The following is a 12,122-nucleotide window of genomic DNA, read 5'->3' as shown; positions in this document are numbered from 1 at the left end:
TTATATATACAATTTTTATATATATTTTTTGTAATTTTATTATATCTTTAATTTATTGGCCTTTTGCTACTGGTTTAACTGTAATACTATACATTGCTTTGCAGTTGTAGCATAATTTTTCCCATGTATGGAAAGATAGCAGTTACTATAAGAAAGGTTAAAATTTCCAGTCCTTGCAAATTTGAAAGGACTAGAAATTTTAGAATTTGGAAAGATCCAGAAATGAAATAGTTCTCTTCTTGTATTGCATGATAGTATTGTTAAATAAGAGGAGACTCCATCCATTAAAGAGTATAAAATCATTCCTAACCAAGGTGAGAAGGTGAGCAAAGTACTGGCTGGTCTTAGATAAGAAGTGGTTATGAAGTAATTTTTACTTCATAAGAACACTATTTTACTTTTTCTTAAGCTTGTATTTTGGAGCCTATGTTTCTGTCCTTTCATATATGCACTAGACTGAACCAACAGAAACGACAGCAGTGTCCCCTTCTTATCCTTGGCACAGAGCCACATGATCACATACACTGCTACAAAGTAGATAATTTAATAAAAATGCATGGAAACAAACACTTTCAATTTAAAATCTTTTAAAAATCTCTTTTAAATCTGTCAATTTTATATATATCTTGTTTCTCTTATTAAGATGCAACAATGGTAAGATTGCTTTATATATACTATTATGATGTCATCTCTTATACATATACATATTACATATACAGTATATAAATCTTTCAAGGGGAATCACAGTCGTGACCCACAATATTTCACTGATGTTTTAACATTACGTACATAAAAGCTATGCTGAATATACTAGTCCTTGATTTTCCATTACATTAAATGTATGTAGTACACTACTTCTCTTTGTCTCAGTCCCAAGCTTATTTAAAATGTGTCTCCATTTTGATAGTTCTTCAATTGTGCCTCTCTTTTTTATGGAAATAATTTCAAAACAATATTTTCTGGGTGTTAGATTTAAGTATTAGTCCCAATGCTGCACCCTTCCCTTCATTTGCTCTCTTTTCTATGTGAGTTTGCAGTCCTTCCCACTACTTTGACTTGACCATATGACTTGTGTTAGCCAAAGAAATGCAGCAGAAATGAGAATTTGCTGGGTGTAACTCTTAATTGAGGATACATTGTGTGTTTCTGCTTGTTCAGCCCTCTGCGATCACTATGACAGCTGCTGCCCTCAACCTGAAAACCAGAATAAATTCAATTAGATCCAGAATTAGTTTAACGCATATCGAAGAACCAAGTCCAGCCAGGTCTATAACCTAAAGCAGAGCCACCCAACTAAGCCCAACCTAGATCAGCCAACCTCAGCTATCCTGCAGATGTGTGAACAAAAATAGATGATTGTTATTTTAAGCCACCGAATTTTGAGGTAGCATGTTATGCTGCAGCACTATGGTGGATATATCTCCTGACAAATGCACTCAGCAAACCTGCAGCAATCTTGGGAGGTTCTACCTAGTAAGAGTTGCTTGGCTAGAGTAAAGATTGAAGAAGCAAGCACAGTTGTGGAGACATGGCATTTCTTTAGCTGCCAAAGCTTCTGGTCACATAAGTGTTGATGTGCAGGCAGCAAAAACAGGTGAACTTCCATAAAAATCTTTTGGTATGGTTCAGTATTACTAGTTTGAAGGCATTCAAGCCTGGTATACTTGGTCTTCCCAGTAATTCTGTAAGTTAATCGATACTCCCAAATAAACAGTTTTCCATTAATTAACTAGAGTAGATTACGTTGCCTGCAGCTAAACCTTGAATAGAGACAATAATTAAGTTGACCTAACTTTTACTTAAATTTTGATTTGAGTATTTTGTCCTTTTTAATTTATATTATTTTTAAGTAGTGAGATACCAATCAGATAACTGGAATTCAAGGCCCATGTCTGTTTAATCAATTATTCAATCTTGGGTAAATCACATAAACTCCCCAATCCCCACTTTCGTCATTGGTAAAATGTAGAAAATAATTAGCAAACTGCTTCCAGAAAGCATTGTTAAGAATAACATACTATTAAAAGTCACTTTAAATACTTTTAAATAAGATCAGGAGACACACACACAAACACACACACACACATATGTATATATACACATATATTTATGTATGCACATATTCAAATGTATGTGTATGTTTACTATCACTATCAGCTCTAATGCACTGAAAAAAATGCGCTGTGGGTTTATTTCTATTTCAAACTTGTTCCCAATTAAGAAAACTTTTTTTCACAGTTTATGATCTCAGCTACTATGTGGTCTATATTCATTTTCTGGTTTTAGATCAATAGAAAGGGTAGTATTATGAAACATGGTATGATGCCTAATTCATTCACTAATCTATCATGCTCACTTGCCAATAGAAAAAAAATGAAAGAGATGTGTGCTTGATGTAGAATGAAAAGGAAAGTTATAAATAACCAAGCAACTGTGAGTAATTTTAAGTTATGAAAAGTAAAACCTTAGAGATGACTTTCAGATTTTAGTTTCCTTATTAATATTCATTTTTCTCCAATAGTATATGTCTGCAAATGACTGGAATTAATAATTAATCAAAATGTGGTATCTTGTGAATACACATAGGAAAATAGTTTCAAAGACTTTAAAACATAAACTGCTTATATGTAATAAAATAATATTTTAAATATTTTATTTCATTTTTATAACTTTAGAGAGAAAGGGAGGCATATAAATGGCAATGATTTTCAGTTTGTTTCACTCGAACCCATCTGAACATAAAGAGTAGAAACAAAATATAATGCTCTTACCAGAAGAACTGTTGCCGAGCATGAGAGTGATGTCATCCCCTGGTAATTGTTACCCCAGTGTTTAGTACCTAGTGATTACTGCTTCAACCAAAATCTGGTGAGCCTTATTCCATGCCTAGCACATAACTGCCAGGGAAAAGGTGGAACAAGTAGATAAGGTTCAAACTCCAAGGTAGCTTATATTCCAATGGAAAAAGACAGAAAGCATGTATACAAGTAAATAATGTAAGTTCAGATGAAAATATTTTGAAAAAAATAAAATCAGCTATCACTATAGAGAATAAATAGGTAACAGTAGTAGGCAATAAAGTCATTTTTGAGATGGTGACATTTGAGATAAGACCATGATGGCGGATTTATAGCACATTCAAATGCTTTCTACTGTAGAAATAACTCTGTAGAGGGATAACCTAACTGATTAAAACCCGTTTCACTCAAAATAAATTTATCCAAGATTTGGAGATGGCTGTGGGTAGAGATGGCTGGAAATAATAAGGACGTTTCAAAAGTAGGTACAAATATTTAAAATTCTGATGTATGGACAACTATGCCTGAGGTAAGCCAGACCTGAATGTAAATTTCTTTTGATGACATCAGAGTGGCCTTGGGCAAGTCACTTCATCTCTCTCACAGGATCTACTTCACAAACTTGGATTCAAGACTCTAAGACAGTCATAGCCTTGTTTTCACAAGGTGAAAACCACTTTATTATAAAAGTGTAACAGACGAGTTTGCATATGCTTGTTTCACTGAAAATAATTAGAGGAATACAAAATAGAAAAATTATATGGCTAAGTTTTTGATAAAAGACAAGTGATGAACAGTATTTAGATTTTATATGGGAGTCATTGGGAAGTTCAAATCAGTAGAGGCAGCAGGCTCCTCTTTCTCTACAGACATCCCTCTGTTGTAGCTTTGGATATACCTGCTATAGGGTCCTACTCTTAGGTCTAATGGCTCTTGTTCACTGTACCATTAAGAACACAGCAGATGCTCACAAATGCAGGTAACTCCATGAAAATTTCACTCATATTTTGATAAAACATTTGTGCTTTAGTATTAACTAAAAACAAACAAACCAACCCACCACCAACAACAAAAACTCTGTATTATTCGAAAGATATGACCTCAAAATCTCTTTCCAGTCAGACTATATGTGTTTGGATTAAGAAAAAGCAGCTAGCCTTTTGCAATACCATGTAACACTATAAATTCTAGCTACTTTACATTCTGCCTCATGTATCTTTAACATAGCCTATAGCTAAGTTTCAGTTGTAAGATCACTGTAGCTAATGAAAATATATGACTTGGAAAAAGTTTTAGAAACCACATTTATCTGTAGTTCTGGGATATGGAGAAAAGAGCATTGTTTTTTACTTTAAACAATTTTAAAAATCTGATTTGCAAGTTACTTAGGAAAAAGGAGATGCTATTTTAAAGGTTTTCTTTAAAAATAATTTGTAATACTATTGGGCATACCTTCAAAACATCCTTGTCAATTTCTTCCTAAATTACTACATTCTTACCACTAGACTGAAGTGAAAGTTTGCAAAATACCAACTCAACAGTAAGGAATTATTTCAATCTCCTTACATAATTACTGAGTAGCAATTATAAAAAAGCAAGACTCTGGGGTATAGAAAGATAAATAAGTACTCAAAAGGCATTGGCAATCTAGGTAAGAAAGCAGAAAAATGGTGCAGGAAGAGCAAGCCTGTTAGTGATCTTAGAAAATAGTTAGAAAAACTACTGCCCTGCTTATTTATTTACCTGTTTCATTCCCTGTAGCGGAGAGAATGAAATCACCAGAGATTCAGGTCCTTCAACTTTAAAGTACCTCAGAACCTTTAGAGTAACTTTAGCCAATAGCCTAAATCCAAGCTGAAAAAGTGGGTCTTTAGAATCAGCATCAGGACTACTGTACTTTATCTTCTCCACCTCTCTAGTAGGCTTCCAACAGGTGAGTCATTAAAATGGTCACGCATTCTCTATTACTTAAAACCAGTGGAGTAGCTGCAGGACTACTTCACAGATTCTGTGTCCACACACACACACACACACACACACACACACACACACGTACACACACACCCTGGCCTTCTCCACAAGCTATATAACTGCAGAGGTCATGGCAAACACCTTTAACTCAATTTCCTATTTCACACTTACTTTCATCTAGAAGTAGGTAACAACTGGGAGGTTAATGCCATAACTGCAGCTGAAAAACAACAAGAAAAAGAAGTAATTTCTTACTGACACTTTAAACAATTTTAATTCAATTTTATTGCGTTATAATTTACCCAAAAAGCACCTATTTTAAATGTACAACTTCATGAGTTTTGACAAATGTACGTATCTAGTCAACTTTTATAACATCAAGATACAGAATATTTCCGTAGTTGATTACTTATTTTATACTTAGGATAAAACATTACAAGTTAGATCTAGTGTAGAGTGAAAGGTGTACACATTTTTAAAGCTTTCTATATATACTGCAAAACTGCTTTCCAGAAAGTTGTTACAATTAGCCCTGCTCTCAATTGTGTATGAGAATGCTAAATTTAGATAAGAAGTCATTGTCCTATTGGCATTTGTCTTGTCTTTTCCAGTGAAAATTGAATTTTGAAAAAATGAAGGAAAAGAGCTTTCAAAATTATTTCTTTACTTGGACAATTAATATCTGTGAATCATATGCAAAGTGGGATCCTTAGGAGCAAATTGAAAGCATGTTTGGAATAGAAACTACTCATGTTTTGGGGAAAAAAAGGTAATTTAACAGAAAAATTTCAACTTATTCTTTCAAAAATAGAAAAACTATCACTGAGCTAGCATTTAGGTATAAGTACCTTTCTCTTACAGCAATGCTATTGAAAAGGCAGTCCATGAACCAGTCATATCAGCATCACCTGGAAACTTGTTAGAAATACAAATGCTTGACCACACTCCTGGCTTCTTGAATCAGAAACACTGGGCTTTGGGCCCCTCAATCTGTGTTTTAACAAATGCTCTAGTTGATTCTAATGCAAATTCAAGTTTGAAAAGCACCATTTTATAGGGTACTTTATACATACAAAAACATTTAAACTTTTTCCAACACTTAGTAGTAAATCCAGCACTCAACAATCACCAAATTTTTTTCAGTCTTTCCTTTAACCCCTGAGATCTAGGTCTCTTATCTAACGTAGTTGGGATCATCTCTTAAGATTCTTTTTAAATTTAAAAATACATGACTGCTATGTGCAAAATGCTGTATTTGGGGCTATGGCATATACAAAGAAGTAATGTATCATGATCCCTGACTTCCAAGAACTTATAATTTGGTTGCGCAGGAATAACATAACTAACCACGCAGTCTCAGTTGGTAAGTGTGAAATGGATGACACAGATAATAGGCCATGTAGTTAACAGAGAAGATAGAGTTCACTGAGGGTTTTGGAGAACAGGTTGGGCTTCTTTGAAAAGAAGCAACATGAGGTGTGCATCAGAAATTGTATAGGTTTTAGATAAGCTAAAGCAGGAAGTGATTTCTGGTGAGAAGACAGCCAAATTGAATGAACTAAGTTTTAGGGAGTGTGTAGCTGTTTAGTTGTGCTAGAAACTGCAAGGAGGTATTTACTTTGAGTGGTAAAAGAAGGCTGAGTCCGAAGGCTATTGGAAAATCACATCAATTTTCCTGGGCATTTGTGAAGTATGCAGTTCTTGAAAGTGGTTCTGAGCTCAGTAGAAAATAAGAACACTATGGTAGAATGGTTTGGCTACACAAATCAGATCACAAGATCCATATTAAAATGAAACCAAATCAGTTCAGCAATCTCAATCAAGTAAAGGTAGACATGAACTATAATAATGTTCTTGAAACTCTCAAATTTATTCTCAAAATAACAAAACTAAAAATTGCATGTTCGTTACAAAGAAAGTTGTAGTCAATGCTGTGACATGTTATTTTATAAAAGCTGTGTTATGACCATATTTTGTGCAACCAACACCCAAGCATTTAAAGATAAGGTAGTTTAATAAGACTCAAAAACCCTTTGACTGTACTTGTGGGACATTAGGCTAGTTGAATGAGAAAATGAGACTCAATGACCTACCCCAACCAAATTTGGTATATTTACTTTATACATTATTAGAATTCTGTTTTGTAAAAACAGAAATTACAATGAAATTAAAACTATACGCACGAAGATCCAGGAAAGTCTAATAAAATACCTAACAAATATGCCTGCTTTACTAGTAAGGGAAGATAGCATTTTCATACATAGGAACCTGATAAAGATTTTCAACATCAAGTCAAATCACTCTCAGTGTTCTACAGTAAGCAGCTGTAGCTTCACAGTGTTTGGAAAAAAATAACTTGCTAGATTGGAAAGTGCTGCATTCAGTGCTATCTTCTAAAAACTCTTTACCTCTCATGTGTATGATATCTGCATCTAAAGGCAAAGGATAATATAGAGGTGGATATAGCTTAAAATAAGTGTTTTCACATTTAAGTATACCGAGTTTATTAAATTGGTATACAAGATTTATGATGAAATATAAATAGTGCCAGGAATTGCAAGCATTTATAGTGTACTTCGTAATTATTGTTTGGGGGCTGCTGGTACAATTTAATATTTAGATAGTTCCCTTAAACTAAGGGACTCAAAACATCTATGTAACTTTAATCTGTAATAGTAATTTCTGGGGAAAACAAAAAGACCTACAACATTATAATCACTACCTTGTAAATTGGGGATTATTTAAAACAAAGCATGTGGCTTTGTCTGTGTAAGGTGCAAGTTTGACCACAAAGTGTTTAACTGCGGGCTTCACAGTCTTGACTGATGCTTTATTGAAGTGGTCGTTGTGAAAACACAATGTTGCCTTTAGATAATCATTTGTGGGCCTCCCTCAATCAAAACCACTTTGCTTTTAATAGAGCTTTGAACTAATGGAGTTTCTAAAGGTTTCTTTGAAAACCTCCCTATTACTTATCTCTATAAATAATAACAGTATTTATAACAGCTCTCTCTGAGCTATTACCTCATTTTCCTGTCTAATAATGTGACATCTGACATATTTATTCGAAAAGTGACCGAGAACTAATCTGTTTAAAACCACCAGCACTTGAACAACTTTGCAAGTATGTGGTATTATGTAACAATTTTCCGAATACCTTCTCTCCATGTAGTACCTATTTTCAACACAGAGTAAACAAAATTTAACTCTAAAATATTTCTGTTATCTTTATTATAACTTCCACTAAAAGCAATTTCCATTTCACTGTTATCTCAGAGTTATACATTAAGACTTTAGTAAAGTAGAAAATAGTGGATAAGATTACAGCTTTTACAAATTAAACTTTAAAAATTGGAACTAAGTTACTATATTCAAATATAGAATAACCACAAAAACATTTATAGCTATTATATACTACAATGTAATTGACACTGCTTGGCCTTCATAAGTCAGGCACATATAATCACATAGTACATAGGACCAAAATATGAAAAACTTCATAAATAACTCCTTCTACAGATAACGTGTTTTTCCATTGTGTGACTGTGCAGATTTAAGCTTGACTATATTAATATAACTAAAATAAGTTCCAAATTTTGATTCCTTTTAATCACATCTATTAGTATAAAAGGTTATATTCAAATAGCGGTTCTATTTGCATTTAATAACTTGTGCATATTTATAGCCTATTACACATATAATTGCAATGGTGACTTTGCAAGTAGTATTAAAACTTCCATTAGTCACTGACATATGATTTCACCTGTAACCCTAATAAATCTTGAGCCTATGTGGCCCAGTCAATTCATGCAGTCATTTTCACCAGACCACAGTAAAACTTCCAAATAGGAATTGAAAGGAAGTTCAAACTTTAATGATTTCTTTCAAATAACTTTGAAGGAGATCTAAGCCACAATTCATACATATCAACAGATCTAAAACAAACCCAAACCTTACTCTTGCCATTTGCAGATACTTCAGAGGATATTTCTTCAGGCATATCTTATGCTGCATTTTCTACCATCTTTGGGGTCTCCATTAAATAGACTGATTTAGCCCCTCCCTCTAATTAATCCTTTTTCTCAGAGTTCTCCCTATCTGACTCTCTATACACTTTTCTAATTTTGTGTAATGCAAGATCTGGGAACTTGGCTAACAAAAACTCTCTTCAGGGTGTAGATGATTAGATAAAGAAGTGAGAACTTGCATATTTTATTTTCCTTTGCTTCCTTTCTTATGCACCCACATTCCTTCCCAGCCTGTGAGTATGGCAGCAATTAAAAGACACAAGGAACACTTTTACACTGTTGGTGGGATTGTAAACTAGTTCAACCATTATGGAAAACAGTATGGCGATTCCTCAAGGATCTAGAACTAGATGTACCATATGACCCAGCCATCCCATTACTGGGTATATACCCAAAGGATTATAAATTATGCTGCTATAAAGACACATGCACACGTATGTTTATTGCAGCACTATTCACAATAGCAAAGACTTGGAATCAACCCAAATGTCCATCAGTGACAGATTGGATTAAGAAAATGTGGCACATATACACCATGGAATACTATGCAGCCATCAAAAAGGATGAGTTTGTGTCCTTTGTAGGGACATGGATGCAGCTGGAAACCATCATTCTTAGCAAACTATCACAAGAACAGAAAACCAAACACCGCATGTTCTCACTCATAGGTGGGAACTGAACAATGAGATCACTTGGACTCAGGAAGGGGAACATCACACACCGGGGCCTATCATGGGGAGGGGGGAGGGGGGAGGGATTGCATTGGGAGTTATACCTGATGTAAATGACGAGTTGATGGGTGCAGCACACCAACATGGCACAAGTATACATATGTAACAAACCTGCACGTTATGCACATGTACCCTACAACTTAAAGTATAATAATAATAAATAAATTTTAAAAAAAAAAAAGACACATGGTTAGGAGTAGTATGGTGCACACAGAGGGTATAACATCATTTCACTCTTGATTTTTTACCTATCCTAGATATATCTTTTACTAATTTAGCTAATCAGCCACAACATTATTTTAAAAGCATAAAATAAATAAATGTTCTCACTAAAATCTTGAAATCATATGCTCTCTTATCTACATTTACTTCCTTCAATTTTGCCTTTCAAATAAGAAATGTTGAATTTCTATAGTCTTAATTTATATAAAAACCTATATGCCAGTTATATAAATTCATATGGCAATTAAAATCATGTGAATTAAAATAATAAATATGTATAAAGGATGAATAAGTACATGAAGAAAAAATATTGCAGTAGCAGTAGAAACTACTTTAAAATCATATTCTACAGAATATTTTGAGGAAAAAAAATTGAGTGGATTAAAATTACAGTTGATAGTGAAAATTGATGGCCCTGAAATAGAGAAAATGAATATTTATAAAGTAATTACAAATAATTAATTTTACTTAGAAGACATCATTAGGAAGTTCTTATAACATTATAATAGTCTCCAAAGTATCATAGATAGATGAATGGATTAATACCTCCAAAGTAAACTTTCATTCTGTAACTTGTATTTCTGACACCACAAATTATGAAATACTGTGGCTTCTTTTGAAGACCTAATGGCTTCTGTTTCTATCCATTTCCTTCCATATTAAATATTCTCAAGGAAAAATAACCAAACATAATCAGGTTTTTTTTTAAGAGCTAATCACTTCATTAGTTGACCTAATTTCTCACCAAATCTATACTGTGGTGGAGAAAAAAATGCTTTTCCTTGCCGTGCATCAGACTTTTACTCTAGAATAGTCTTAATATGCAACTTAAAATATTTAAATATGAAGATATAATTTATTAAAGTACAGAATCACATGTTAAAGAAAGTCCAAACAGAATGTGTAAATATGTGGGTCTATTCAACAGCTCATGATATTTTATACAAATTAGGCTTTCAATACAATTTTGCTAAGTAAGTGAATGAAAAATCAAATACTGAAAAATTCACTTCAAAACAGATATGGTTTAGTTTTTTTATATTCATCATATGTTTTCAAGATTATTATTCATGCTAAATTCCCATTTTTCAACTACAGATAATTTATTTACTTTAAAATTGATTATTTTGACAAATATTGGTGACTTTTATGTCCTATCCCAAGTCCTAATTTTTAAAGAACAAGATGCGTAGTATATACCTTGTTTAACAATTTATCTTTCTTTATGTGAAAATAAATAAAAGATGCTCTATCTCCCTCAGAGATTTCTACTAACTCCATCCTCACTTTAAAGATAATTCTAACTTTTAGATCAATGATCTTCAACCAGTGGTCTTTAACTCTGAGTCACAAGACATACAAAGTGTACAGGAATGTATATGGAAATAAAGTTACATACCCTGGCTAAAGTTGTATACATAACATGAGCACACACACACACACACACACATACAAACACACAAATCACTTAAGCTTCTTACGATGAATCAAAGGATCAATTATTTAATTAAATGAATTTAGAATACTACGTGGCATATAGAACACGACCTGGCATATAGTAAACATAAAAAATATTAGCTAATATTATTTTTCATTACTATTTAAAGCATCTTACAAACACTGGAATGGAAATGCTGAATATTGAACATATGGATAATATCTGAACGTATGAAGAATCTATTTGAGAAACTTCCATTTTAAGAACATAAAAATTTAATTTTATCTTACCTATTTATTCATGGTAAAAAAAATTTCATGGTGAAAAAAACAAACATGCAACCTAAGTCATTTCTGTAAGCAAGTATTATTATTTTTTTCTGTTCTGTTCATTTACTACCTGAATCATTGATATTCTACTTGAGAAACTAAGTAAAATGTTTACTTTTTAGTGGATTTTTAATTGAAAAATTACAAAAAAACTGACACCTGATAATAATACATTTCCAATATATTGTCCAACTAAGTGGTCTGAAGCCTCAGTAAGTAACAAAACAAACAAACAAACAGAAAACAATGCTACAAATTTCTTATGTAAGTAAACCTTATTTGGAAAGAGAAGGATTTTGGAGGAACCATATTATATCATAAAGCCCAATATCACCTTCATTTCTTTTTTTTTTTTTTTTTTTTTTTTTTTTTTTTTTTTTTTTTTTTTTTTTGAGACGGAGTCTCGCTCTGCCGCACCTTCATTTCTAATACATTCTCTGGAAGAGTTCAACGCATAATTCAGATGTTTTCTGCTAAAGAAAAAAGTCCAAGTAAAATCGACATATCTTGAAATAATACTTCAATACATTTTACTATTTGGGTAGATTAAAACAAAGAATATGAAATAAGTAAAGAATATCTCACTCAAAATAAATAAAGGGTAA

General features: G+C 32.7%; 1 long non-coding RNA gene across 1 annotated transcript in view; it reads right to left on the bottom strand.

Moving 5' to 3' along the window:
* The window catches only part of LOC126952173 (uncharacterized), a 444,665-nt gene that overhangs the window by 114,316 nt on the left and 318,227 nt on the right, over positions 1-12,122 (bottom strand). Inside the window, exon 6 of the long non-coding RNA XR_007724814.1 lies at positions 4,941-4,989. This is a non-coding gene — a long non-coding RNA (uncharacterized LOC126952173). The remainder of the gene's footprint in view (positions 1-4,940; positions 4,990-12,122) is intronic.

Source organism: Macaca thibetana, chromosome 4 (genome assembly GCF_024542745.1).
Source record: "Macaca thibetana thibetana isolate TM-01 chromosome 4, ASM2454274v1, whole genome shotgun sequence".
In the NCBI taxonomy this organism is placed as follows: Eukaryota; Metazoa; Chordata; class Mammalia; order Primates; family Cercopithecidae; genus Macaca; species Macaca thibetana.
The sequence above is the reverse complement of the archived record's forward strand: the minus strand, read 5'-3'. Positions and strand labels throughout refer to the sequence as shown.